At 39.7% G+C, this 25,414-nt stretch overlaps 1 long non-coding RNA gene across 1 annotated transcript in view; it reads left to right on the forward strand.

Moving 5' to 3' along the window:
* LOC120524647 overlaps window positions 1-25,150 on the forward strand; it is an 88,415-nt gene extending 63,265 nt beyond the window's left edge. Inside the window, exons 2-3 of the long non-coding RNA XR_005632802.1 lie at window positions 15,937-16,129; window positions 25,110-25,150. This is a non-coding gene — a long non-coding RNA (uncharacterized LOC120524647). The remainder of the gene's footprint in view (window positions 1-15,936; window positions 16,130-25,109) is intronic.
* Window positions 25,151-25,414: the final 264 nt, after the last annotated feature.

The raw sequence follows: 25,414 nt of genomic DNA on the forward strand, positions 1-25,414 counted from the left end.
GTGTAAGCATCGATTAATGAATGTTTTTGAGTATTCATCTGAAGTGAAGAGATGGAAGAGATAGCGTCTTTCATTCGTTTTTGTCTCCTTCGTACTACAATGGGTGTGAACTCTTCTGAATAGAGTTTTAACACAGCTCCGTTTATAAGATACTGGGTGGTTGCTGGCGAAGTGTAATATCTTGTCTGTATAGCATTCCTTACGGTAATCACTTGTGGTCAGGGTGGCGTCATTATTTCTTTCAGTGTAGACTGTGTATATATATATATATATATATATATATATATATATAAATATATATATATATATATATATACCATTACAATAAACTCCCAGGGACCTAAAAAATATTTTGTTGTAACAAAAATTTTGTTGTAATGAGATAATGTATTTGTTACTATAGTGCTTTTTTAAACTTGTATCCAGGAGTTTGCAATCATTTCAATAGCTTCTTTCGCATTAATTTTAATCTCCTGCTGCCTACAAGTTATGCTGATGAGAGTTTTTCTCAGCATTTCTTTGCGATAATACACTTTCAGGGTGTGAATGATGCCCAAATCCAATGGCTGAAGCGCTGCCGTGCAATTGGGTGGGAAGAATTCAACGCAAACATTATCTAAATGTGGAAGCATGTTGTGGGCAGCACAGTTATCAATCAGGAGCCAAATCATTATTTCTTCTTCATATTGTGAGGTTTCTGAACTCTTTTAAGACCCTCCACTCCCCACTCAACGGGAACGACACGCTGAAGTGCGTCCTGAAGCTCGATTGCAGCGTCTGTGGAAGATTGTCCATTTCTTGGTCAGGGCAATAGGAGGCTCACAGCGCTGCAGTGAAGCGCCACAGAAGCAAATCATAAAAGATCAGGGTCACGCTATAAGTCCCTGTCTTGCACTCCAAAACACGAGGCTTAGTCTCAGTACTTTAGCAAAACCAGCTTTATTCAGCTTGAAATAGGAACGGCACAGTTATTTATTGTAGCGTAATCTGCCATTCTGCTATACACAGACACAGCAGGCAGGGTCGTGCAGGTCAGTTATCAAGTAATCCTGTTATCTGCATTTACAATTTACATGCTCCTAGCCTTGCATCACCCTTGCATATCTGTGAGCCTGCCATTTGCCCCGTACAGACATGGAGATCGCACTTTGGGATGCTCTTCAGGCGTGTTTTACCAGTTGTTTCTGTTTGGGAATCATTGTGCACAACTGAGCTGCGGCCACAGAACTAGCTGATCTGTGGATGATTCATTCAGGCATTTCAAGGTCTTTTGTGCACTTCGTTGTAATGAAAGTATCTGCTGAATGTACTTCGTAGTAACAAGATTTCTATAGACTCGTGTCATATGGGGAAGTTGTCAGGACCATATATATATTGTGGAGAATGACCAGCCGTTTACCCCCAAGCCGCCAGGTGGTGCCCTCCTTGCAGCCTGGAGGTCACCAGAAGACCAGCAGGGCATCATGGACAATGGAGTTTTTATGCACAGCCCTGCTGGATGCCATTGGGGCCACTAGGAGACGCTGCAGGGAAGAGTAATGGATGTTTTCCCTATGCCCCGGAAGCACACGTGGACAAGAGGAATGACGCGCTTCTGGGGTGAAGAAAAGAACTTGTACCTGACCCGGATGTGATTGAGAGCCAAATGGACTGAGGATTAGGAACACTTCTGGGTCAGGAGATATAAAAAGACTGTGGGAGCTCCCAGACGGCGAGCTGAGTTGGGAGGCAGGGTGGCTCAGTGTCTGGGAGAGGAGGATTGTTATTGGTTTATTATTTATTGAGTATTGTGGAGAGGAGCATGCTTTGTGCACATTATTATTATTATAATAAATATTATTGGACTTTTATCTCGTGTCTGACGTGTGGTCTGAGGGTACAAGGGTTCGAGAAAACACTAAACTGTCACTATATATATATATATATATATATATATCTATACTAATAAAAGGCAAAGCCCTCACTGACTCACTCATTCACTCACTCACTCACTCACTCACTCATCACTAATTCTCCAACTTCCCGTGTAGGTAGAACGCTGAAATTTGGTAGGCTCATTCCTTACAGCTTACTTACAAAAGTGAAGCAGGTTTCATTTCGAAATTCTACGCATAACGGTCATAACGGTCGACAACGTCCGCCATGTTGAACTTTCTTATTTATGGTCCCATCTTCATGAAATTTAGTAGGCGGCTTCCCTGCGCTAACTGAAACCAATGCACGTACTTATTTCAGTGGTATGATGCCACTGTCGGCCGCCATATTGAACTTTTCAACGGTCATTGTTACTTATGGGCCCATCTTCAAGAAATTTGGTACGCGGGTTCCTAATGCTAACTGAATCCTACTTACGTACATATATATACGTCCATAGCCTGCAGCTCGGTCACCGTGTGAGGCGGCGTTGGGTCCCCCATCCCAACGCCTCCCACGTTGTTGGCTGCCTGTCTATATAAGGCCGTCCGTCGCTCCGGTCTCTTCATTCCCTTCCTTGCGTCGCCACGGGATTCACGTCTCCCTGCTGATAACTACAGCCTTTTTATTTAATCCACGGCTTCTCTGCTGTTTTATTGTTCATTTATTATGATTATAGTTATTGTTTAGGTATTTTAGACTTACTTTACATTGTTCAGGTACCCATTTCCTTTATCATTCCAACCGTACCCCCATTAACATGTCTATCGAGGTGATCACCATCGATCAAAGAACTGTCACTTACCGAATGGTTTCCATGCCCAGAGATGGCACCTACCTTTGCCATTCTCTGTGTCACATATTGCACGGCCATATCAGGCTCACTCTTGATATCCGGAGGAACATTGTGTCTTATGTATTGAATGACTGGGACAGGTTCAAGGTGTGGACTGATGACGGTACAGGAGATAATTATACTACACAGGAGCACTATAAGAGTGAAATGCTTAAGCCCTTCACCTATGGTTCTGCATGTGAGTTGATGGCTGCCACTGAATTGTTCAGTTGTCGCTTTCAAGTGTACCGAAATGGCCAAATATTTTACACCTTTGGACAACCGCCAATGCCTCTTAAACATCTTAGATTCACAGGTGACGATTTCAGTAGTGGACACTTTGATGTTTATGAATGTTTAAACTCTCAAAAGCTGGATGTGAAGTTATCGATGAAACCGGTTGTATGCTTACAACGCTTAAAGATGCCGAATGTCACTTCATCACAAGTCCTACAAATACTGTCGTAATTGAAACAAACCATGAAACTCAAACTGATTATGACAGCAACAATCCAAACTGTGAGATTTGAAACAAGATTACTTTTATCACATGGGCAACTGTACATTGCATGCTCAAGAGTAACCTCAGCGCACAGCTTGGTCATATTTCAACCGGAGGGCCGAACTCACAATGTGGTATACAAAGAGATCCTTAACAAATAATTATTGGTATATTTTCCCTCAGTTTAAAAGGTTTAATTTTCTTCTTAATAAAATTTTAAGGCAGTACTTGCTGCTGCGAGTATTTTGCTAGTATATATATATATATATATATATATATATATATATATATATATATATATATATATATATATATATATAGTAAAAGTATGAGTCTCAACACTTTCAAAAGGTTTGGGGCAGCCACCCGTATATTGTTCCTACCTGCAAAGTATTATCTTGAGTACAACGATGTTGCTTATTCGAGTTCCACATTGAACTGTTTGAGTTAGCCAAGATGGAGGCTTTTATGTCTTGTAACCTGGAAGTGACATCAGTCTGGGTGCCGGGACAGGAAGTGACGTCAGGTCAGGTAGGTTTTCTCGTATTTGATCTGCAGAAATATCAGACAAAGGTTTAGAGCACCCCGCCACCCCCTGGCCTGGCGGGTAATTACCTTCACTCGGTCCCTTCAGCTCGCTCCTAGTCGCACGTGGGTGACTATATATATATACAATATATATATATTGTATATATATAGATATATATATATATAAATTTATAGATATCATTAGTATTAATTTAACATTAGTGATTTTGCCATTACAGTAATCCCTCGCTATATCGCGTTTCGACTTGCGCAGCTTCACTCTATCGCGGATTTTAAATGTAAGCATATCTAAATATATATCATGGCTTTATCGCTGGTTCGCGGATTTCTGCGGACAATGGGTCTTTTAATTTATGGTACATGCTTCCTCAGTTTGTTTGCCCAGTTGATTTCATACAAGGGATGCTATTGGTGGATGGCTCAGAGCATGTATTACATATTAACTAAAACTCCTCAATGATATAAGATATGCTTCCCACGCGGTGCTTGATTGTTTGCTTTTCTCTCTCTCTCTCTCTCTGACATTCTCTGCGCCTGACGAAAGGGGTGTGAGCAGAGGTGCTGTTTGCACAGAGGCTGTTTGCTTAAAAGATACTGACGCTCCTCAACAAAATGCCGCTTTATCGCGGTGCTTCGGCATACTTAAAAGCACGTATTGATTTTTTGATCAGTTCCATTTACACTCACAATTTAAAAGACTCTAAACTTTCCAGTGTGTTTAAGCATACCATGTTATGGTGGACCGGTGTCACAGGCTTGGTTTCTGCCTTGTGTCTGATGCTGCTGGACTAGAAGCAAGGTTCCCCATAACTCAAAACTGTGAGTTAAATAAATAAATGAATAAACTATGAGAAGTCAACAGTGTAAAAAAATTTTAAACTCACATCATGTTTTAACTTCAACTAAATTTTGTGTTTTGTTCATTCTAAAAAAAAAATTCTTCCTTTGGCTGTTTTTCAAATCTAATAGCCTGTGACATAGTAACATGTACTTACTGATACTGAAAAGCCTGTTTAATCAGTAGAGAAGTGTGATGAACTAGAGTCCCTAAGCACGTGAATCCAAAAAATTTGCCAAAGCACTTCCAGCAATCGCCATTCAATGGGGAGAGACCACCAAACCCTGGCTAGATAAACGGGCAAACTTCATAAAAATAAAAAATGTTTTATTCTTCACAAAAATACTGTATAATAAGGTGAAGTTCAAAAGACCACAATAGCAAAATGAAGTTGCCTAAAAATGCAATGCAATCCAAGAAAACAAAGTCCAAAAACAGAATTTCCAAGGCAAAGTCAAACAACAGAGCAGAAAGTCTAAAAATCCAATAAATCACAATAAGCACAAGGCGCAGTGTTAAACATTTAACTAAAACTCCCTAGCACATTCAAAATCAACCACCAGTAACTGTGGGAGACCCTCCGATGATTTATACGATGGAGGGCAGTTCCTGGCGGTGATTGGCAGGTGGCCCTGCTGCCTTGGGGACCACAAACAAAACACTTGGAACATAGCCAAGGCATTGAAACTTAAACACAAACAATGGCAATTAAACACAAATTAACTTAATACAACAAAAGAACAAAAAATGAATAAATACAACATAAATCATGAATTTGATACCAGCCAGGGGAGGAACCCTGACTAAGCCATGAAAAGAACTTGTTTGAAAAAACATTTTTGGTCAATAATTTCCACTGAATTATTTCTATTATTTTTTAATTAAGGAAGACATTAGTGAATACTCATAGTTAAACAGAAATATTTCTATCATTTATGTATTTTTCAAAATAGAATGCAAAGATTGTAAAAGGAAATGAAAGAAAGATGTTAACCTCAAGGTTCATGAAAAGTTGATGGTGCCATATGCTTATTTTTTCATCCAGCCAGTAACTCCAGTCATTTCTTATAAAAAATGGTTTTGCTTAACAATGAAATAACCTTTTTAGTAATTGTATTAATGACACACCTATGTGACTGTTACATGGTTGAAATAATTAAAAGTGCCAGGCCTTGGGCGACATGGTGGCAAAGTGGTATTGCTACCTCTCTGCACAAAGTGACTTTATCAAAAACTCAGCCTGGTTCATGTCTGTGCAGGGTTTGTATGCTCTCACTTTGGTGCACTCTGGTTTTCTCCTACAGGCCAATGGTGTGATGGTGTGGGTCAGCCCCAAGCTACCAGGTCCCACTCAGAGCCTCCTGAACCTGCCTCCGCAGATAATTTTTCCAAGAGATGAGCCGAGCAAACAGTGCTCAGTGGTTTTATTAAAAGAAACAAATCCAAATAATATTCAAAAGTGCTGTGCAAAATCCGTAATAAATAAATAACCCAATAAAAAGTGAACTGTAGAGGTTAAAATTCAAATAAATTAGTCCATTAAAAATGAGGTTAAAGCACGACAGGAAACTATCCTTAAAAAAACATGAGCCCAGGTGCACTCCTTTAAAACGGCCGTCTCCTCAGCTTATCCTGCCAGGACCTTGCAGCCGAGAAGACAGCTAACCAACTGGCGACTACCATCTTTTTATGGTTCTGGGTCCCTGCCACCCCATTGCTGTAGCAAAGTGCCCACTCTGAACCCAAGGCTAGAGTCCCCAAAGGCTCCCCATCCAAGCCTCGTTGACTCCCCCTGCCTTCCTTGACTTCTGTAGCGAGCTGTCTGCCACCACCTGGTCACTCCAGCTCCCAAGTCGCTCAGCTGGAGTGATCCTCTACGAAAGCCACCTGAGCAGTGGCCACTCACTCCCTGTCCTGGTTCTCTCTTTCCCTCTTGCTCACACTTGCACCGACTCTCTCTCCTGTCTTCCTGCCTCTTTCTTTTTCCTTCCTTTAACCTCCACTTTGATGTCTGTTTCTCCTTTCCTTACCAGCTCTCACCTTTTAGGCCCCGGGGAGCGGGTTTAGGTGCGATTGTCGGATTGCTAACCCAGGTTGATAATGAGACAATCAGACGATCTGCAAGTGCTGGCAAGGCAACGCATGGTCGGCTGACCACCTTCCACCAACCCAGAGACATGCTGTCTTCTCAGACAATTGGACAAAACAAGTGTGTCCAATTATTTATTTATTTAAAACTGCCACTTTTTTTGGAGCCGCAGACCTGCCATACCACAGCAGGTTGAGTTGCTATCAACTCTAATTTGTGCCTGTATGAGTGAGCGTACTCATCCTGTGATTGGCTCTTGCGTGTTTTTGACTTCAACCAACATATGTCATGTTGCACTTGAGGACACAACAAGCTGGACTTGTTTTATTCAAATGTTAAAAATGCTTTTAGGTGTAAACCTGAGGTACCTATAGGCAGATCTGGCCTCAATGTGATCCATCTTACTCCTACTTACAACCCTGTTATTAGAAAGTGATGTGTTACCACCAGAATAGTGAGAAAATGAAGCCTGGAGGCTGAAATGGCTAAAATGGCACTGAATGACTATATTAACTGATATGACAACGCTATTGTACAAACAAAAATAGTTTGCAGCTACCCTTATAACAAGCCCTGGATTACTAAGGAGTTAAAAAGTCTTCTGAATGAGAAGAAGAGAGATATTCAAATCTGACAACAAAGAGATTCTAAGGAGGATACAGAGAATATTAAAGAAAAGGCTGAATAAAGCTTATAGCACTGACATAGAAAACAAATTCACTTGGTATACCACAGATGTTTTGAATAAACTCATCATCATTACAGGATACAAACAATCCAGGGTTCAGAGGGAAGTGTGGACAAATCTAACGCCCTGAATTAATTTTTTAATAGATTTTTCCTCCATCCACTACCACCTTGTTCCAATGACCAGTCCTCCCACAACACCCCTACTGCATCAACAACTCTTGCCTTTAACCATCAGTATGGACTGTCCATAACTGATTACCGAATGAGGAGACAACTGGTAAGGCTACAAACAGGAACTGAGTCAGTTCTTAAGTTACCAGCTTTATTGCATCCTGTGCTGTAAAATTCTTATCTGTGCAGACGATACCAGGTCATGTTACTTGCAGAAATTCTCAGATGATTCGGCACTAATAGGGTGTATTGAGGAGGAGGATGAGACAGACTACAGTATATGAGTCAGGTGGACAACTTTGTTTTTTGGTGCAAAGAGAATTGTCTGTATCTTATCATCAGCAAAACTAAGAAACTGGTTATTGACTTTAATCGCACCAAATAGCATCTATGTCTGGTCACTATTCAAGGAGTGGATGTTGAAATGGTGCACTCCAAAAGTACTTGGGGGTAGGTTCAGTTATGTGATGCACTGTGGACCCTCTGGAGGTAGAAGGGAAGGAAATAATTAAAACAAAACTGATTGCCATTATGAACAATGCTGAACATCCCCTCACTAACACACTAGCACTGAGGACTTTCAGAAAATGAATTATTCAACAGAAGTGTGTCAAGAAACACTACTGCAGCTCCTTCACACCAATGGCAATACACTTGCATAATGCCTCACTGTTACTGCTCTTTTTATCTTTGGCCAAATCAGACATTTTTCTTCCTTTTTATTTATTGTGGTGTGTATTTGAAGGGGGCATTATTGTTTGTATAATATGTATTTATTAATTGAGCTTTTATAAAAGCTAAATGTCCCCCTTGGGACAAATAAAGTGTTATCTGTCTGTATACAGTGGATTTAGAAAGTATTCTGGCCCCTTCATTTTATGCACACTTTATTATCGTGAAGAGATTTTATGAGATTTTTGCACATCATTCTACACTTGACTCATAATGACAAAGTAAAAACATGTTTTCAGAAAGCTTTGCAAATTTATTAAAAATCAAAATCTGAAATATTTCATTCAAATAAGTATTCAGACACATAAGTCAGTACTTTGTAGAAGCTCCTTTGGCAACAATTACAGCTTCAAGTCTTCTTGGATAAGTCACACCTGGATTTAGGCAGTATTTCTCAAGATCCTTTTGATTAAAAAGAAAGCATCACTAAACTAAATTCACTAAATTTGCCAGTTGTCACACACGTGTGAGTAGATGGACGTTGTGTGGACAGAGCAAAGGTAATTCCACGACAGGCCAGTGGCGGGCGGGGTGCACTAAACCTTCTCGTGTTATCTCTACAGACCAGCCGTGGGAAAACCTGTCTGAGTCAGTGATGACACTTACGGTTCCGGTACCGAAAAGAATGTCACTTCCAGTTCCGACGCCCAGAAGAACGTCACTTCTGGTTCCGGCGTACAGAGTGATGTCAGAAGGACATCACTTCCAGTTACCCTACATCACTTCTGGTCTGATCCCTTAAAGCTGCCATCTTTCCCAACCCTCGTCGGTTCTATGTTGGACTCAGTACTGTCAATAGCTCTGTAGCATTTGAAAAAACCATTTGCAGCCAGGAATATTATATGGGTGGCTGCCCCAAACCTTTTTGCATGTGTTGAGTCTGTTCCTTTTCACACAGTTGTGGCAGTAGGGGGGGCTAGTGCTCCCTTGAACCCTCAGGTACAACTCCAGACACCAGGTAAAAGTCCAAGACTCTTTATTTTGGTTCACAGTGCACCAAGCACCTTCCACACTACTCATAAGCTAATTCCCACACAGTACACTAATCACTCCTCCACGCCCAGACACTTTGCTCCTCTCCCTCCCAGCACAGCTCGTCGTCTAGAGTGAGGCACCGCCCTTTCATAGGCCCTGACCCCAAGGTGTTTCTGTCCCAACAGTCCACAGTTCCTTATTCCTTCCGGGTCAGGGCAATCAGTCTTTTACTTCAACCCGGGAGCACGTCGTTCCTTCCCGTCACATGACCGTGACGTACTCCCGGGTCATAAGGCACAAAAGAGCCCATAAGCCCTCCCACAGCGACTCCTGGTGGCCCCCAAGGTATCCAGCAGGGCTGTGTAAAAACATTACATAGTCAATAAGGCCCTGCTGGAACTCGGGGCACGATCCTGCTGTCAGGAGAGCTCCTCCTGGTGGCCTGGGGGTGAGGGCTGGAGCACGAAGCCGACAGTCCTCCACATAGTCTAATACGGGGGAGCACTTTAAAAAGTGCAAAAAAACATTATTTTAACTTGGCTTTCTCATATCTTCATTTTAGTGTAACCCTCATATTCTATGTATGCATTGAATTTTCATTTTTATCAATGCTCCACAATTCATACTAACCCCTACTTTCTCTGCTGTTCTTTTTCTATCTTGGTGTGGTGGCAAGCTGCACCACTACCACCACCACCTGATCAAGGCACCATGAGGTCCCTACACTGATGGATTGAAGGCCAGATGTCCATAATCATCTAATTCTTCCACGTAAAGCCTAAAAATCATGAGGACTGATTGAGATCATTTATATTAGGTAGAATGCCTAGTAGGGGCTGCGCAGTCTCATAGCCTCATTACCTCTGCAGATTTTGTTTTTTTTTTTTGTCCTCCTGACCATCGGACCTTACTTTATTATTGTTACTTAGCATTGCCTAATCTTATTTTTATATTTTTCTTTTTTCTTTCTTCAACTTGAAAATCACTTTCAGCTACATCATTTGTATGAAAACGTGCTATATAAATAAATGTTGCTGTTGTTAAATTGCCATCTTTAGGTCTCCTCATAGTGTTTCTGTAGGATTTAAGTTTTTGCTTTGGCTGGGCCACTCAAGAGCAATAAGGATCTTGTCCCAAAATCATTGTCTTGTATGCTTCAGGTCATTATTGTGCTTAAAGGTGAACTGTCTTCCCAGTCTGTGGTTGCATGCACCCTGGAGCAGTTTTTCTTAAGAACCACTCTGTATTGGATTGCATTCATCCTTCTTCAGTCCTAACCAGTCTTCATGGTCCTGCTTCTGAGAAGCACCCCATAGCTTGACACTGCCACTACAATGCCAAACCACAGGGATGATATTAGGCAGGTGATGAGCAGTGGCTGGTCTTTGCCAGACATAGTGCTTGGAGTTCTGGTCAAAGAGTTCAATTTACGTCTCCTCAAACCTACAATTCTTTTCTCTCGTGCTTTTAGAGTATTTCAAATACCATTTGGCAAACTATGCCAGTATGCCTGATTGATGGAATGCTGCTGAGATGATCATCCTTCCAACTGTTCACACATCTTAGCAGAGGACTTTTTAATCTCTGTTGGAATGCCCATTGGGTTCTTGGTCATCTTGCCCAGTTGCTCAGTTTGACCAGACAGCCAACACTAGGGAAAGTCCTGATGATTCCAAATATTTCAGAATTATTGAAGTCACACTGCTCCTGGGAACAGTAAAAGCCTTAGAAATGGTTTTATATCCTTTGCTTGATCTATGTCTCACCATAGTTTGTTACAGAGGTCTGCAGAGAGTTCCTTGGACTTCACGGCTTGGGTTTTATCCTGACATGCAGTGCGAATTGTGCTTTTCTAAATGGTGTCCAATCAATTGATTTTACTACAGGTGGGTTCCAATCAAGATCTAGATACATTTCAAAGAAAATTAAAGCAAACAGGATGCATCTGACCAAAATTTGGAGTGCTTCCACAAATGTTTGGAATATTGAGAGTATGTCAGTTTTGATTTTTGGAAATCTTTCTGTAAATCAACTCCTAAATTAGATTTAAGACTATGTCTATAAATGATTTGAACAAGTGACAGTCTAAATAGAAAACGATAATCCAATTATTTTAAAATGTACCGTAGTGCACTTCCCATTCGATTGTTGCACACAATGCTACACAATCACTAGCAAAAGATAAAACTTCTCACACACTCTCGGTTCAGTTCAGAAGTCATCCTATCCCGGCAGCACTACTCACAAGAAAGGAAACAAAGTGTCAGTCCATCTCAACACATATTTCAAATAAACCAAACCATGTTTACATGCTAATGCAATAATGTAATTTTCTCAAACCCATTTTTATCTATTTCAGGTTTGCAGGGCTTTTGTGCCCAACCCACAACATTTGTTGCTAAACAAAGAACCAACCCTGGATGAAATGCCAGGCCATTGCACATAGGGCTCATTCACACACATAAGTTTGGAACCAGTCTAGAAAGCCAGTTGTTTCAGAACACTTTTCTTTAGGATAAGAGAGCAAATCCGGAACAAACTTCATACAGACCAGGCTTCAAACCCAAAATGTTGGAGCAATGAGGCAGCAGAGCCAACCACTGTGCTGCCCTATTTCCAAACTTTGGTTCAATAAATTAATCCCCGAGGGGGAAACTGTCTTTTCGTGTTGTATTACTGTGAAACACATCCTGGCACTTTGGGCTCTAATGGAGTGCAGTCGCAAATGTTGGTAGAGTTTCTTTGCAGCCTTTGTCAATTTTCGTAAAACAAAAGTTGATCAAGCTGCCCTGTGGGACATCCTGAGACTTTGCAGGATCCCCTCAAAGTTGCTGGATATCATGGCCAGCCTGTACACTGGTACTGTGAGTGCTGTGAAGAGCAAAGGCAGAACCTGTGTGTTTTTCCCAGTTGATTCTCGGGGTAGCCAGAGTCATAGGGTCCAGCGGCTGTGGGGCATATGTTAGTGAGGAAAGATTCATTGATCTTGACTTTGCTGACGATACTGTGATTTTCGCAGAGTCATTGGAGGCTCTGATCAGGGCTCTTAAGAGACTGAGCGAGGAGTCTGAGCATCTTGGGTTGTGAGTGTCCTCAATAAAAACCAAGATCCCGGCCTTGAATTACCTCTTTGGCACAGCCATCAACAATGTGTCTGTCTGCAGAGAGAGTTTCAACCTTGTCATGAGATTTACTAACCTCAGCAGGGACATTCATGTCTCTGGTGACTCTTCCTATGAAGTCAGTAGACAGATTGGGAGAGCATGGGGTGTCATGACATTGCTGGAAAGGGTTGTGTGGCTTCCCAATATATTTGGAAAAGGTCAAAGGTCCAAGTCTTTAGAGTCCTGGACCTTCCTGTTTAGCTATATGGTTGTGAGACATGGACGCTATCCAGTGACCAAAGATAAAGACTGGACTCCTTCGGTACTATGTCTCTTAGGAGAATCCTTGGGTACCACTTGTTTGACTTTGTGCCAAATGAGCGGTTGCTCATGGAGTCCTGAATGAGGCATCTTACCTGCATTGTGAGGGAGCATCAGTTATGGCAGTATGGCCATGTGGCATGTTTCCCCAAGGTGATTCGGCTTTCAGGATCCTCATTGTTGCAGACCTGTGAGGCTGGACCAGGCCAAGGAGATGCCCACGTAACACCTGCCTGCAGGAGCTAGATGGTCATTTCTGGAGTTTGGGACGGGACCATGTGCCTGATCCCTACCTGTTCCATTGTGTGGTGAGTGCGGCAACATGCTGTACCAGAGCATGCCCCCCAACCTGACCTCATTTGACATATTTTTATATATGCTTTTATATATGCTTCATAAGAGCTGTGATCAAAATATTTTTGAGCCCGTACCTGAAAGGGAGTATTCTATGGTAAATTATATGCATTGCACTTTTGGGTGAGCACTGATTGGTTGCAGGCTCTTTCATGCACACAAGGCTATCCCTATGACTTGAATTTTAAGGGGTCACCATGCAGACTGGTTAGACTGTGTTCCTGAGTATGCTTGACTAGGTGACTGACCCAAACCAGCTAAAATTATGTAAATGAAGTGTGTGACTGAAAGTGACAGGAAAATGTGATATGGCCTTTAGTTGACATTTACACTGACTGGATCCATTCATAATGTATGTTACAGTCAAGAATCCAACCATTACAGAATATATTTTTAAAGTGTTCCATGGTCTCACTGCCCTTCTTCATCAATGACAAAAGAAGATGCTGCCACTGAGGAGTGAGTCATAATAGAGAATCAAAGAGATTTTGGTGTGGGAGTTAACAAACATTTTAGGGATTCTCTAGGAGCAATTAAAATATATGTTAGGTGCCCAGAATGTTGTCCCTCAAAATTTAGAATCTGTATAGCTAATTGACTTACGCAGTCAGTGTGATGTGGTGGTTAAGGCTTTGGACTTCAAACCCTGAGGTGGGTTCAAATCCCACTTCTGATATTGTGTGACCATGCTCAGGTCACTTGATCCACCTGTGAACCAATGAGAAAACCAAAAGAAATGTAACCAATTTCTTGTTACATTTATTTATCATAAATGCCATAAGTCACCTTGGATACAGGTGTCAGACAAATAAGTAAATGTAGGAGAATCCCAAGCAAATATATTTAGACTCAGAGATATCTTTCAAGGGTGGCATGGTGGCACAGTGGTAGCGCTGCTGCCTCGCAGTAAGGAGACCTTGGTTCGCTTCCTGGGTCCTCCCTGTGTGGAGTTTGCATGTTCTCCCCTTGTCTGTGTGAGTTTTCTCCGGGTACTCTGGTTTCCTCCCACAGTCCAAAGACATGCAGGTTAGGTGCATTGGCAATCCTAAATTGTCCCTAGTGTGTGTGGGCTGGCGCCCTGCCCGGGGTTTGTTCCCTGCCTTGCGCTCTGCGTTGGCTAGGATTGGCTCCAGCAGAACCCCGTGACCCTGTAGTTAGGATATAGTGGGTTGGATAATGGATAGATGGATATTTTTCAAGTGCCGTATAATGGCGGATGAAACATGACTATACCATTATGAATCAGAGTTCACACAATATAAAACAATGGAAGCATGGTGCCTTTCCAACACCTAACAAATTCATGGTCCAAGCCAGTGCTGGTAACATCATATACTGTATGCAAATTTTTATGTTAATGATATAGTCCATATTGCTGACATGCTTCAAAAGGCCCATATAACCAGCTAGTATTACTTTGATTTGCTTTGAGTTTGTGACTGCCAAACAAACAATGAGTTCTTTTACACAAAAATGCCCCCACTCTGCCTCATGGTTTGTAAAGGCTGCTCTGCTAAACTGAGGATTTGAAGAAATGCCACACCTACCCTTTCCTAGCCCTATTCGACTTCCACCAGTTCTGCCATTTGAAAGGTTACCTTTACAGGGCATGCTATGCCAATAAGGAAGCAAGTCAGTTAGCTAGAGGGGAGACGTTGCACAATCAAGTCAAAACAAAAAGTTTTGTAACTGTGATAACAAGCGTATTACTGTTCACAGGAATTATACTGAGAGTAAAATGCCTTTGATTACTGGTATCTCTCTTAATAAGTTTTAATCTGACTACCCTCATATTTTTAAAGCCTGTTTGACGTATTTCTGTTTCTTTAATGTTACTAAATATACTTGTGTAAGACAATAAAAAGGAGTTGATATATATTAAAACAAAAAAAAAATTAGTTACTGGCGGCTTGACTTTTTTGTGAAGGAGGTCTCAATGAAAAAGAGAAAGGCCTCATCAAGTACCTATTGCAGTAATTTGTACCATTTTGTTTTTGGAATTTATGACTTTTTGTAGCAGCTGTATTTGGGTTTTCTGTTTTATTGACTTTACTTTAGTTTATTTTTATTTCCTGCTGTGTAATTCAGCGGGGCAACTCATAAATTGATACAGTTCATTGTCATGGAAAGACAGGATGAAGGGTGACAGTGGGTGGGCCATGGTAGAGATGTTCAAAAGTGCTTTGTTGGTCTCCTTTAGGTAAACGGTAGCTGTGACAACGGTAATCCAAGTACACTTGGCAGAGCTCGGCTTTTTTTTTTCTTTTGAAGGACAGGCTACTGTACATACAATAAAGGCTGCATGTTTGAATTGTAGATAAGCCTTTTGTTTATCATATATATCATCTTGGCAACCGATTTGTAATACAGTTCACTAGGAAAAGCGTTACCTAAAATAAATTAAGGATTTGAATAGTTATCACTATAGAGTACTGGGGTCCATTTTCTGTAAGCTAAAATATAAAATATAGTCACACTGGATGAAGGCTATACAGCTGAAGTATTGTGCTTTTAATCTTCTTTACTTTTCAGAATTGGAGATAACTTTTAACTTTTTCCTTTACAAAATATAGGATATAGCCAGGCAGGCAGGCAGGCATGATATATTCAGGGCACCTTTATCCATATAATATAGAAGAGAGATAAAATCAGTTGGTTCTAAAATAATGAACTATTTTCTTGGTATATGGAAATATATAGAAAAGAATTATTAACACTGACTGTTTTGTTAGATATTGTCAGGACTGTGATTATTGTGCCATTGTTATAAGGATTGGGTTTGAGAGAGCACAGAAAGGGGCAGAGCCCAAAATTTGAGGAGTAACAACCCTGTTTTAACTCTCTGTTTCATAAATGGCGCAGAAGAGCCTTAATACCATTCCAACACTTATAAGGGACCCTCATCTTCTATGCCGACACCTGCCAGCCTGGAAAGTACAGAGGAAGAAAGATGTTCTCCAAAGAGTGAGAGACACTGGAGACAGCACTGGTGGCTACCAGGAGTGCCTGATCTGCACATAAATTACTTCAATGTGATGACAATATATGGAACCAGGTTGGTATCGCAGACTTTTACTTTTGTCAATAACATGTTTATTTCATTGTATTTACTTTATATTTCATTTTAACTGTTCTGATAGATAGATAGATAGATAGATAGATAGATAGATAGATAGATAGATAGATAGATAGATAGTGTGGGTGTGTAAGCTCTATGATGACATTAGAAACTTTATTATGGAAATTGCAGTTTTTCAGCAGCTTATGAAAATGCACAAATATACATTGTAAAAAAAGAGAAACATCACAGGAAAAGGTTTGGGGCACATCCGGGACCCCATATAAAGTAAAACAAATTGAAACAAGTTGGTCTTTTTCCTAACACAGAAGCAACGACTTTTCAGATGTGAGTCAAATGAAGAACTAACAGAAAATGGCCAAACGTCATGTTATATGGATTTCAGGCAGGAAGGGGTGAGTCCAAAAGGGCAGACAATGGAAGTGCCATCAGTGGCATCTCTGTTCTGTAGGGTGAAGAACAGAAAAATCAATGCTAACCACCTGATTCAGATGGTAATTACCATCACAAAAGCCCCTAAGCTGTCTCCCAAGTGCACACGCATGATGATATGCAAAAGGTATGGTAACAAGGTACAAATACACATATAACAAGAATCTATAAGTAAATACACCAAGTGTACAGTAGTCCTAACGTATGTTCTAGTCAATGCACAAACTTATAGGTTACATTTTTACAACATAGTATGTCAGTCATTGTCACAGTATATTGGGCACAGCGTCATTCATTATTAAGATTTCTGTTAGACCAGCTCAGTATCATTCAGCATACGGGGAACAACATGTGCCCAACTGAGGGGTGATTTATTATACAGCTTGATGGATGAGAGTAGAAATAATCTCGCATAGCGCTGCTTGGAAAAACCCAGTTGTCTCAGTCTTTTACTAAATGTGCTCTTCTGTTTAACCAAACCCTCATTCAGGTGTGAGAGCCATTGTCGAGGATAGTAAGCAGCTCCAAAGTGACCACTTCCTCCAATGAGTCCAGCCTGTCTCCCAAAATTGAACTAACCTTTTTAATCAGTTGGTTTTGTTTGTTGGCATCACCTGCACTAATGTCATTTCCCTAGCACACTACCACTTAGGAAAACTGGTAGAATACATGGAAGAGTGGCCTGCATGCATGAAATGACCTTAGCCTTCTCAGGAAAACAAGGTGACTCTGACCATTGTATACAGCCTCTTTAATGGTACTCATCCTATTCATTAGTTGTCACTTGACCCTCGTGAAGTCTTTGATTATCTCCTTTGTCTCATTGATGCTGAAGTGCAGATGGTTTAATCTGCACCATTCAACATGTTCAAACAAAGTCCTTCACAAGTGTCCTGTATTCATTCTCCTGGCCACAGCTGATACATCCAACTTTTATTATCAGAAAATCTCTGCATATGAGATGATTGCTAAAGTCTGAGGTGTACAGAGTGAACAGAAAGGGAGCCAGTACAGTTAACTGTAGATCTCTACTGTGGGTCTCTGCAGCTCTCTGAGTCTGTTAATGAAAGTGCTATTTATAATAACAAAATTGATATGGTGGCTTAACCACCAGGCCTTGGGTCTGAATTCTGCATCCTGGTTGTTCTCTGTATGGTTTTTCTCCTTCACCTTCTCAGGGATGTATAGATAGATAGATAGATAGATAGATAGATAGATAGATAGATAGATAGATAGATAGATAGATAGATAGATAGATAGATAGATAGATAGATAGATAGATAGATAGATACTTTATTAATCCCAAGGGGAAATATGTTAAGTTGCTGGGATATTGGCTCATTGTGTGTGTGTGTGTATATGAAGGGTCCTTCCACAGACTGTCCTGTGCAGACATTTTTTATGTCTTGAAGCTAAATTAATTTAGTGTTTTCTTAAAATGTTAAAACTGATGCCTACTTTATATTTTATATTATCTATAGATTCTAAGTGAGCATGTGTGGGATTTTATAGAAAATGCTTTGGGAATTAAGTTTCAGTAAACTTTACTATAATCCCTTGGACCTGGGGTTACACTTGTTCATCATCCCTCTTGTATATCATAAAATATGACTAAAGCATGTCAGTTTCAAAAAGATCATCCAGATGTAAAACTCCCAAAGTTTGAGGGACCAGTGTACCCTCTATGTTAACTCATAAAATGGCCGTTAAACCAGCAGAGAGGGGCCGAGAGGGGACATTACTGTGGGTTGTGGCACGGACTGAAGTCTAAGAAGAGAAAACCAGCACAGAAAAAGCAAAGAGGAGATGACTGTCAAACCAATAATCGGAACCAGGAGCTACCAAGTGGGCATTAGCCCTAATACATGTGACTGAGACCCACACTAAAGAGAAGAAAGTGAACTAGAAAAGTGGCCAATGGCCTGCTTAGGCTGCTCATCCTTTATCAGCATTGGGACACACTGATGGTAATGCCTGGATCATCTTTTTGGGCAAGCAAATAAATTCTGTTAGAAATAACAGACTGGATACCACTTAAGTGGTATCCAGCCAGCACAGCACAGACACATAAATCAGCCAAACTAGAGAAGGAACAAAAATGAGCTTTTCTAAAATTACACAAACTCCTTTAGAAAGATCTATTGTTCCTCATTAGAGTGTTTTTTATCTTGAAACTCTGAGGACTTCTTCTTTACGACCATTATTCACCTTTGTCTTGAAATGTCAGAGGAGGATCACAAACCCCTGAGTAGCTGGAGACTGACAAGGCATTATTGATTAAAGTTTACTAAATCCCAGGACTACCGTGAGAGATTGACTGTTAGGCTTATTTGTTCTCTTGAGATGCTGAGCCGTGGCTATTGAAGTCACTGAAGTAAAACATGTTTTTGTAGCTACCATAATTAAGATTTAAATTGATCAAAATCTGGTGTCTAGACTTTTATGAGTTCCCGAAAACCCACAGTCATTCGCATTTGTGAAAAATGATGCCTGGGCTTGACCATTTCTTGAGTACAGGTGGAAGCATCTTATAACCACCTCAGGGCTTTTGAAGTAATTTCCAACAAAGGACTGATCATGTGACAGTGTAAGGAGGGGGATCAAAGAACCCACATCCTAGTTGACAAGTGAGCTTCAAGCCAAAAACAAAACTACTCACTGACTGAGAAGAAGATCACTCAATAAAAGCCGGGAAAATTACATGTTTGAAAAGCCAAGGCAGCTGGCAGAGTCAGAAAGACTCCGAGTGAGAATCACTTACACTCTCATGTAAACAAATATATACTGCACTCCTCATACAGCATCCCATTAAGTCATTCAGCGTAATTATAAAACAATAAAAAAGATGAACAAAAGAACCCAAAATGCTGATGGAATACAAATTCATCAGAAGGGTAATTGATAAGTGTTTAGTTACATTTTGTGTATGAAAAGTAAAATTTTATTAATTCAATTGTAAGATATTTAGTTAAAGCTTTGCAACTACACCATGGTACAACAAGCAATGCTTCTGCTTTTAGACCTTAGTCCCTAATTTGATTCTGAGTTTACACCTTCTGTGTATAGTTCTTCTGGTGGCTGCCTTGTTTATTTCATTGCATTGTCTAAAGTAATTGCACACGGTATACATGGTCAAGCCATTCCATGACATTATTTTCATAAATGCGTATGATTGGGACAAAAATCTAATACACACACAGACATTCCACAATAATTATATAAAACTACTCTTAGTGTATGATGATCATAAACCACATTATGAAACATTGTAACTTCTATCTCTGTAACATATCACATGCTGGCCCATTCCTCTCCTTTTCTAACACTGAGAATGCTTTTATCACATCCTGCATCGACTACTGTAGCTCCCTTCTAACCTTCTATCAAAGCTCAAGCTGATTCAAACCTCTGCTGCAGGAGTCCTAACACAGACCCGCAACATTGAGCATATTACTCCCATCCTGCTTCGGCTCCACAAAATTCATTAATTACCTACAAAGCTTGCACTGAACTACATCAATGACCTCCTCCATCACAATGCTCTTGTTCACCCACTAAGGTCTACCGTGTCTTGCAATCTTCTTGTGCCCAAACTAACCTGCACTCTGTGGATGACTGAGCCTTCAGCTCCATAGCACCCAGACTTTGTAATGACCTCTCTAAATAAATTCTTTTAAAAAGCAACTTAAAACCCGTTTATTTAGGAAGACATTTAACAACCTTCTTTCAGTTTATCCCTCTCTCCAGATCCTCAGAACAATTTGTGTGTGTGTGTTATATGTTTAGGGTTTTGTTTTCATATTGTATTCAGTATTTTACTCTGGTTTATTGTCTTTTGTTCTATTTAATACTTTGTATATCATGAATTTGTCTGTTCTTGGTGTTCTATAAGGATATTATCTGTATCCAAATATTAAATATACCTTGATGTTAAAAAAAAAAAGAGCTAATGCCCACTTGTTAAGACTCTGTGAAGTGCCGTAAGCATAAAAAAGGTGCCATATACATACAAGGTATTATTATTATTATTATTATTATTATTATTATTATGAGTAGTAGTAGTAGTACTAGTAGCAGCAGTAGTAGTAGTAAAGTCAGAAGGTTTTCCCAGTTTTCTGAAAGGGACCACTGAAGCAAAACGGCTACTGCAGCTCCTTGGTCCACAGTCGATTGCTCAAACTTCATTAAATTTAAAACTGATAGTGGTTGCAGGAAACAATATCTTAAGGCATTTACTAAATAGATACTTGTACCCCAGAATATGAGTCTATTTTTGTGGGTTAAGCATGAACTTAAAAGAACAATAGAAAAAACAGCATTGTGTTACCTCAGAAACTTGCTTCATTCTAAAAAGTGGTTAAGATTAGAACTGACGTCACATTAAACGACTTTTGCAGTGATTTTCGGTCTTAGCCTTTATTTACATAATCTTAGCATGTCAGATGCATTTGCGGGGCACTCCCTTGAGTGACATAACGTGACTTGCCCAGCAACTCACTCCAAGTAGTCCATGACTCATTCAGATAAAGTGAGATTTTGTCTTTAGTCATAGTGGTGGGCTCTGTGTACAAGAGATCTGACGATCAATGAATGCTTACCCAGAAGTACAATGCACATAATGAAGTGATGAGGAGTAAGAAATAAAGGTATTTTGTACCTCACAAACAGAAGAGCAGCTCGTCTGTCTGATGTTCCATGTTTTATAAACCATGACAGAATGGAAAAAAGAAAAAAACAGCTGGGATTGCGGCTGAACTCACCATACCTGAACCCTTCTTATAGCACTGGCTTTGCCAGGCAGCATGCCATTTGCTGTCACAAAAAGGGGCAAGCATCACTGTGCTAGAAGGTTGGCACTCAGCCACTAAATGTGACATGGGCAGTGATTTTCAGTCTTCTAAATTGACATGGTCCAGAGACGAGATCAAATACTGCAGCAGGCAAGACAGATATCGGCTTGAATCAGTAAAATTATAATTTTACATTATCTCTCTGCAAACTAGTCTCATACTGTTGGGTCTCAGCATACTGAATATACGAATTACATGCTTGAATGATGTGGATATTTTAAAAGGTGTTGAATTTATTCTGATACTTAAATGATACCTTACTTTTGCTTTTATCATCATTTTTATTACATTATTGTATCACTTTGTTTATTGTTTTTCTGCACAGATGCCACCATTTTGTGTGTGTTTTGACGGCCACAGTATTGTTGTTCTTGGGTCCCGTTGCCACCATGTGGTTACCAGAAGTCACATCACATGATGTCACTGTTATGTTACAGCCAGGATTTGTTTCCTGGTTTATGCATATTTTCCCTTTTTGTTGGTATTTTTGGAATTCTTCTTCTTCATATTTTTATGTCATTTTTGTTAATATTGTTTTCTTTATAATAGTTTTCTGTTGTATGCATTTGGCTGTTGGCCATGTTTCTTGTATTCTGCTGGTGGAATCTCAAGAGGTTGGGAGATCACTTCTGAAGGACCCCTTCTCTCTACCTTCTACCTTTATATTCTGGTAGACGAAATGGATTCACTTAGAGCAGGGGTCCCCAACTCTGGTCCTGGGGGGCCCCAGTGGCTGCAGGTTTTCATTCTAACCCTTTTTCTTAATTAGTGACCTGTTTGCTCATAATTAACTTTTTTTTAATTCATTTTAATCAACTTGCTCTCGAAGAATTAGACCCCTTAATTGTTTCTTTTTCCTTAATTAGTTGCCAAACAATAATGAGATATAAAATGAGCCAAAACATGACCAACAAAGTGTGTCCATCATACAATATCTGAAAATAAAGAAAGATGAAGGTCTCAAAGATGTTGATCTGCTCAGGTCCCCAAAACATTTTAACAGTGCTCTTAGGAAAAAGAAAATCAACAATTTCAGAAATGTATGCCCTTGCATAATGAGAGCAGCAACAAGCCATGAAATTAAAGTACGGGTTTAATTAACGACAAGAATCCGCACCTAATTAAGCAACTGGTTGGTGTGAAATTGGTTGGTGTTTGAGGCCCTGACTTAGTTGGTCGTAGTTGGCTTACTCACTTCACATTTCATTTCTGTTTAAGGAAAGAAATGAAGCAATTCAGAGGAAAAATGAAGAAATTCAGGGGAAAATATCTTTAAAAAACCAGTCATTGAAATTGATTCAAAAGAAGTTAATTAGCAGCAAAAACAGTGCACTAATTAAGAAAAGGGTTAGAATGAAAACCTGCAGCCACTGCGGCCCTCCAGGATTGGAGTTGGGGACCCCTGACTTAAGAGTATCATTGAGTGTTTTGGAATGCACCTTTCTATTGCTTCTTATGGTTTATTGCATTTATTTAATTGTTTCTGAATCATGGACTATACTAGTTTGCCTTGGGGTTCTTTTTAGACATCCCCTTTTGGGATTATTTTGTATTTTCCATTGCTTGACCCTATTTTTGTGCTTCTTTTTGTTTATAAAAAAATAAATTCCTTCATTTATAATGATTCTTCGCTGGCCCTGTCATTCAAGCCAAATCTTTGTTGGATTCCTCTCCCTTGGAAGACATTTCTGAACATTTAAACTACATTTTAAACTTGATAAACCAGTTCCTCATTTTGGATCTATGTGAGCTATGTGAGGAGTTTGGGGTTTGGCTGTCTTGGCAAGGCCTATTTTGGGGTTAGAATCAGTGAAGTCCTGTGTGATTTTTGAGGCTATAGCACCCTATTTTACTGTTTTATATTGCTGCATCATAACAATCATCAGGCTACTTCTAATTAACATGATCTGTGAACTATTTACTATTTTAAAATGTATGGATTTGTGACAAAAAAGTGAATTATAATTTGTAAGAATTTCAAATCCCTTCTGGGAATTTTGACTTTTGCTCCCTGCTTGTATTTCTTAAATAATGATTTCTGGTTTTCATTTCAAAATCCTTGTGTACTTTTTTCCATTTTCTATTGTGGCATTACAAAAGCATTGATTCTTAAATCCACTGCTTGTTTGAAGGCTGACAAAAGAGGAGCATTGCCACAAATATGCTGGCTGACAAGAAGCTGTGCTTTTACTCTGAAAAATAAATGTAGGGAAAGTTTGAGTGTGTCCCATTTTAAACTTGCATATTATATATTGTGCACTTATAGGAACAGGATATGTTCTAGTTCCCAGCAACCTTAAACTCGATTCACAGGAAAGAAAATGAATGTTAGGATGAATGTATTTCTGTCTCACTGCGCATAAATAATGAGGATGGATACCTTTTTGTACTTTTTGTTCTCCCTCTTACCTCCAAATATCAATTCTTTTCTCAGTCACGTTCTCAGCTAAGAAAGAGGTAAGTGCTGGTAAGTTGTAAATTGTGGTTTTTAGTTCATGGAGGAAGCCACAAGACAGGGGCTATGCTATATTCTGATAGGAAGGTATGAATTAAAGGGTGAAGCATATATAGTAGGAAGGTATCTACTTATTTACTCATGTTATGGGCTTGAAGAATCAATGCATTTTTCTTGTTTTTTTTTGTGTGCTGTGTTATTTTCAAATTGAACCTTCTATTAATGTTTATGGGATTTTCAAGGATTTTCTTTCATTTGAATTGTATTTAGTAATTGCACATTTGTTCCCCAACTCTTAGACCAAAGTTGTGAATGGGGACCCAGATGGGACTTGAGCTGCAGGCAGTTTAGTATTGCTTAAGAAAGGAATTGAAGCATGAGATGCCCTGGTGGTAAGTGCACTGCCATTAGCAGCACTTATGTCTATGACAATGATATAAGGTTGCCACTACTAGCGGGTGTCATGTCCCATCCACAATACTATTTCATTGGTTTGTTTGCTAAGTGTGATAGATGGCAGAAGAGTGTCTCAATGACGTAGCTAGGGGCACCCACATTTTTGGTGGGTGGCATTATTGAACAAAAGGCTCAGTACAATTTGTGTGTAAGCAGCAGGGTTCGGAAAAATATCACTCATGAATAAAAAAAGTAAAATTCTCTGATTTTTATCCACAAATGCTTCAAAAATAATTTTCAGACTGTCCTTCTGTGACGGCATCAGACACAGCAGTTGAAATGTATGAGGCAATAACAAAAAAGAAAAAACACAAACATTACACCGATAATAATTTCTAGGAAGATAAACAACTAATTTACAATTTATAATTTTGTTTTGTTATCAAACCGAATACGTTCTTGTGCAGAAAACATCCCCACCTATCACTTGTGCACTACACTTATGAATTTCCCCTTGGGATTAATAAAGTATCTATCTATCTATCTATCTATCTATCTATCTATCTATCTATCTATCTATCTATCTATCTATCTATCTATCTATCTATCTATCTATCTATCTATCTATCACTGGTTCTGGTTTTCGCAGAGTAATTATATTAAACTAATAATCAGGACATGATTTATCAGTGCATCTATACTATATTGTTGTCTAGTTGATGCTATGTGATAAATGATTGCTGTTTCTCTATATATGAATAAATCTAGGCAAACTGTATCTTAATTTTTCTCTATACGTCATTTTAATTTTCTATTTAAATAGGTTAACATATTCAGATATGTTGGAGGTCAGCAAATTGAAGCACCACCCAGCCCCGAGCAGCACGAACTCGAGCTACACCACTGGAGTGTCTCTCTGTGATATATATGGCCTCCTGCTTCCCACTGGAATGGGCAGTTGCCCGGCACCTCAAGTTGGAGTTGGGACTCAGGGTTTCTGGGACTGATTTTGACTCATGAAGTTATCTCCAGAATATGCCCAGAAGCAGCTTCATATTTAGTGTAAGAGACCCTTGTGACAATGTAGCTGTTGGCATTAGAAGAGGCAAGATTTTGACTAGCAGGAGG

The sequence above is a fragment of the Polypterus senegalus genome, chromosome 2 (assembly GCF_016835505.1).
Source record: "Polypterus senegalus isolate Bchr_013 chromosome 2, ASM1683550v1, whole genome shotgun sequence".
NCBI classification, from domain to species: Eukaryota; Metazoa; Chordata; class Cladistia; order Polypteriformes; family Polypteridae; genus Polypterus; species Polypterus senegalus.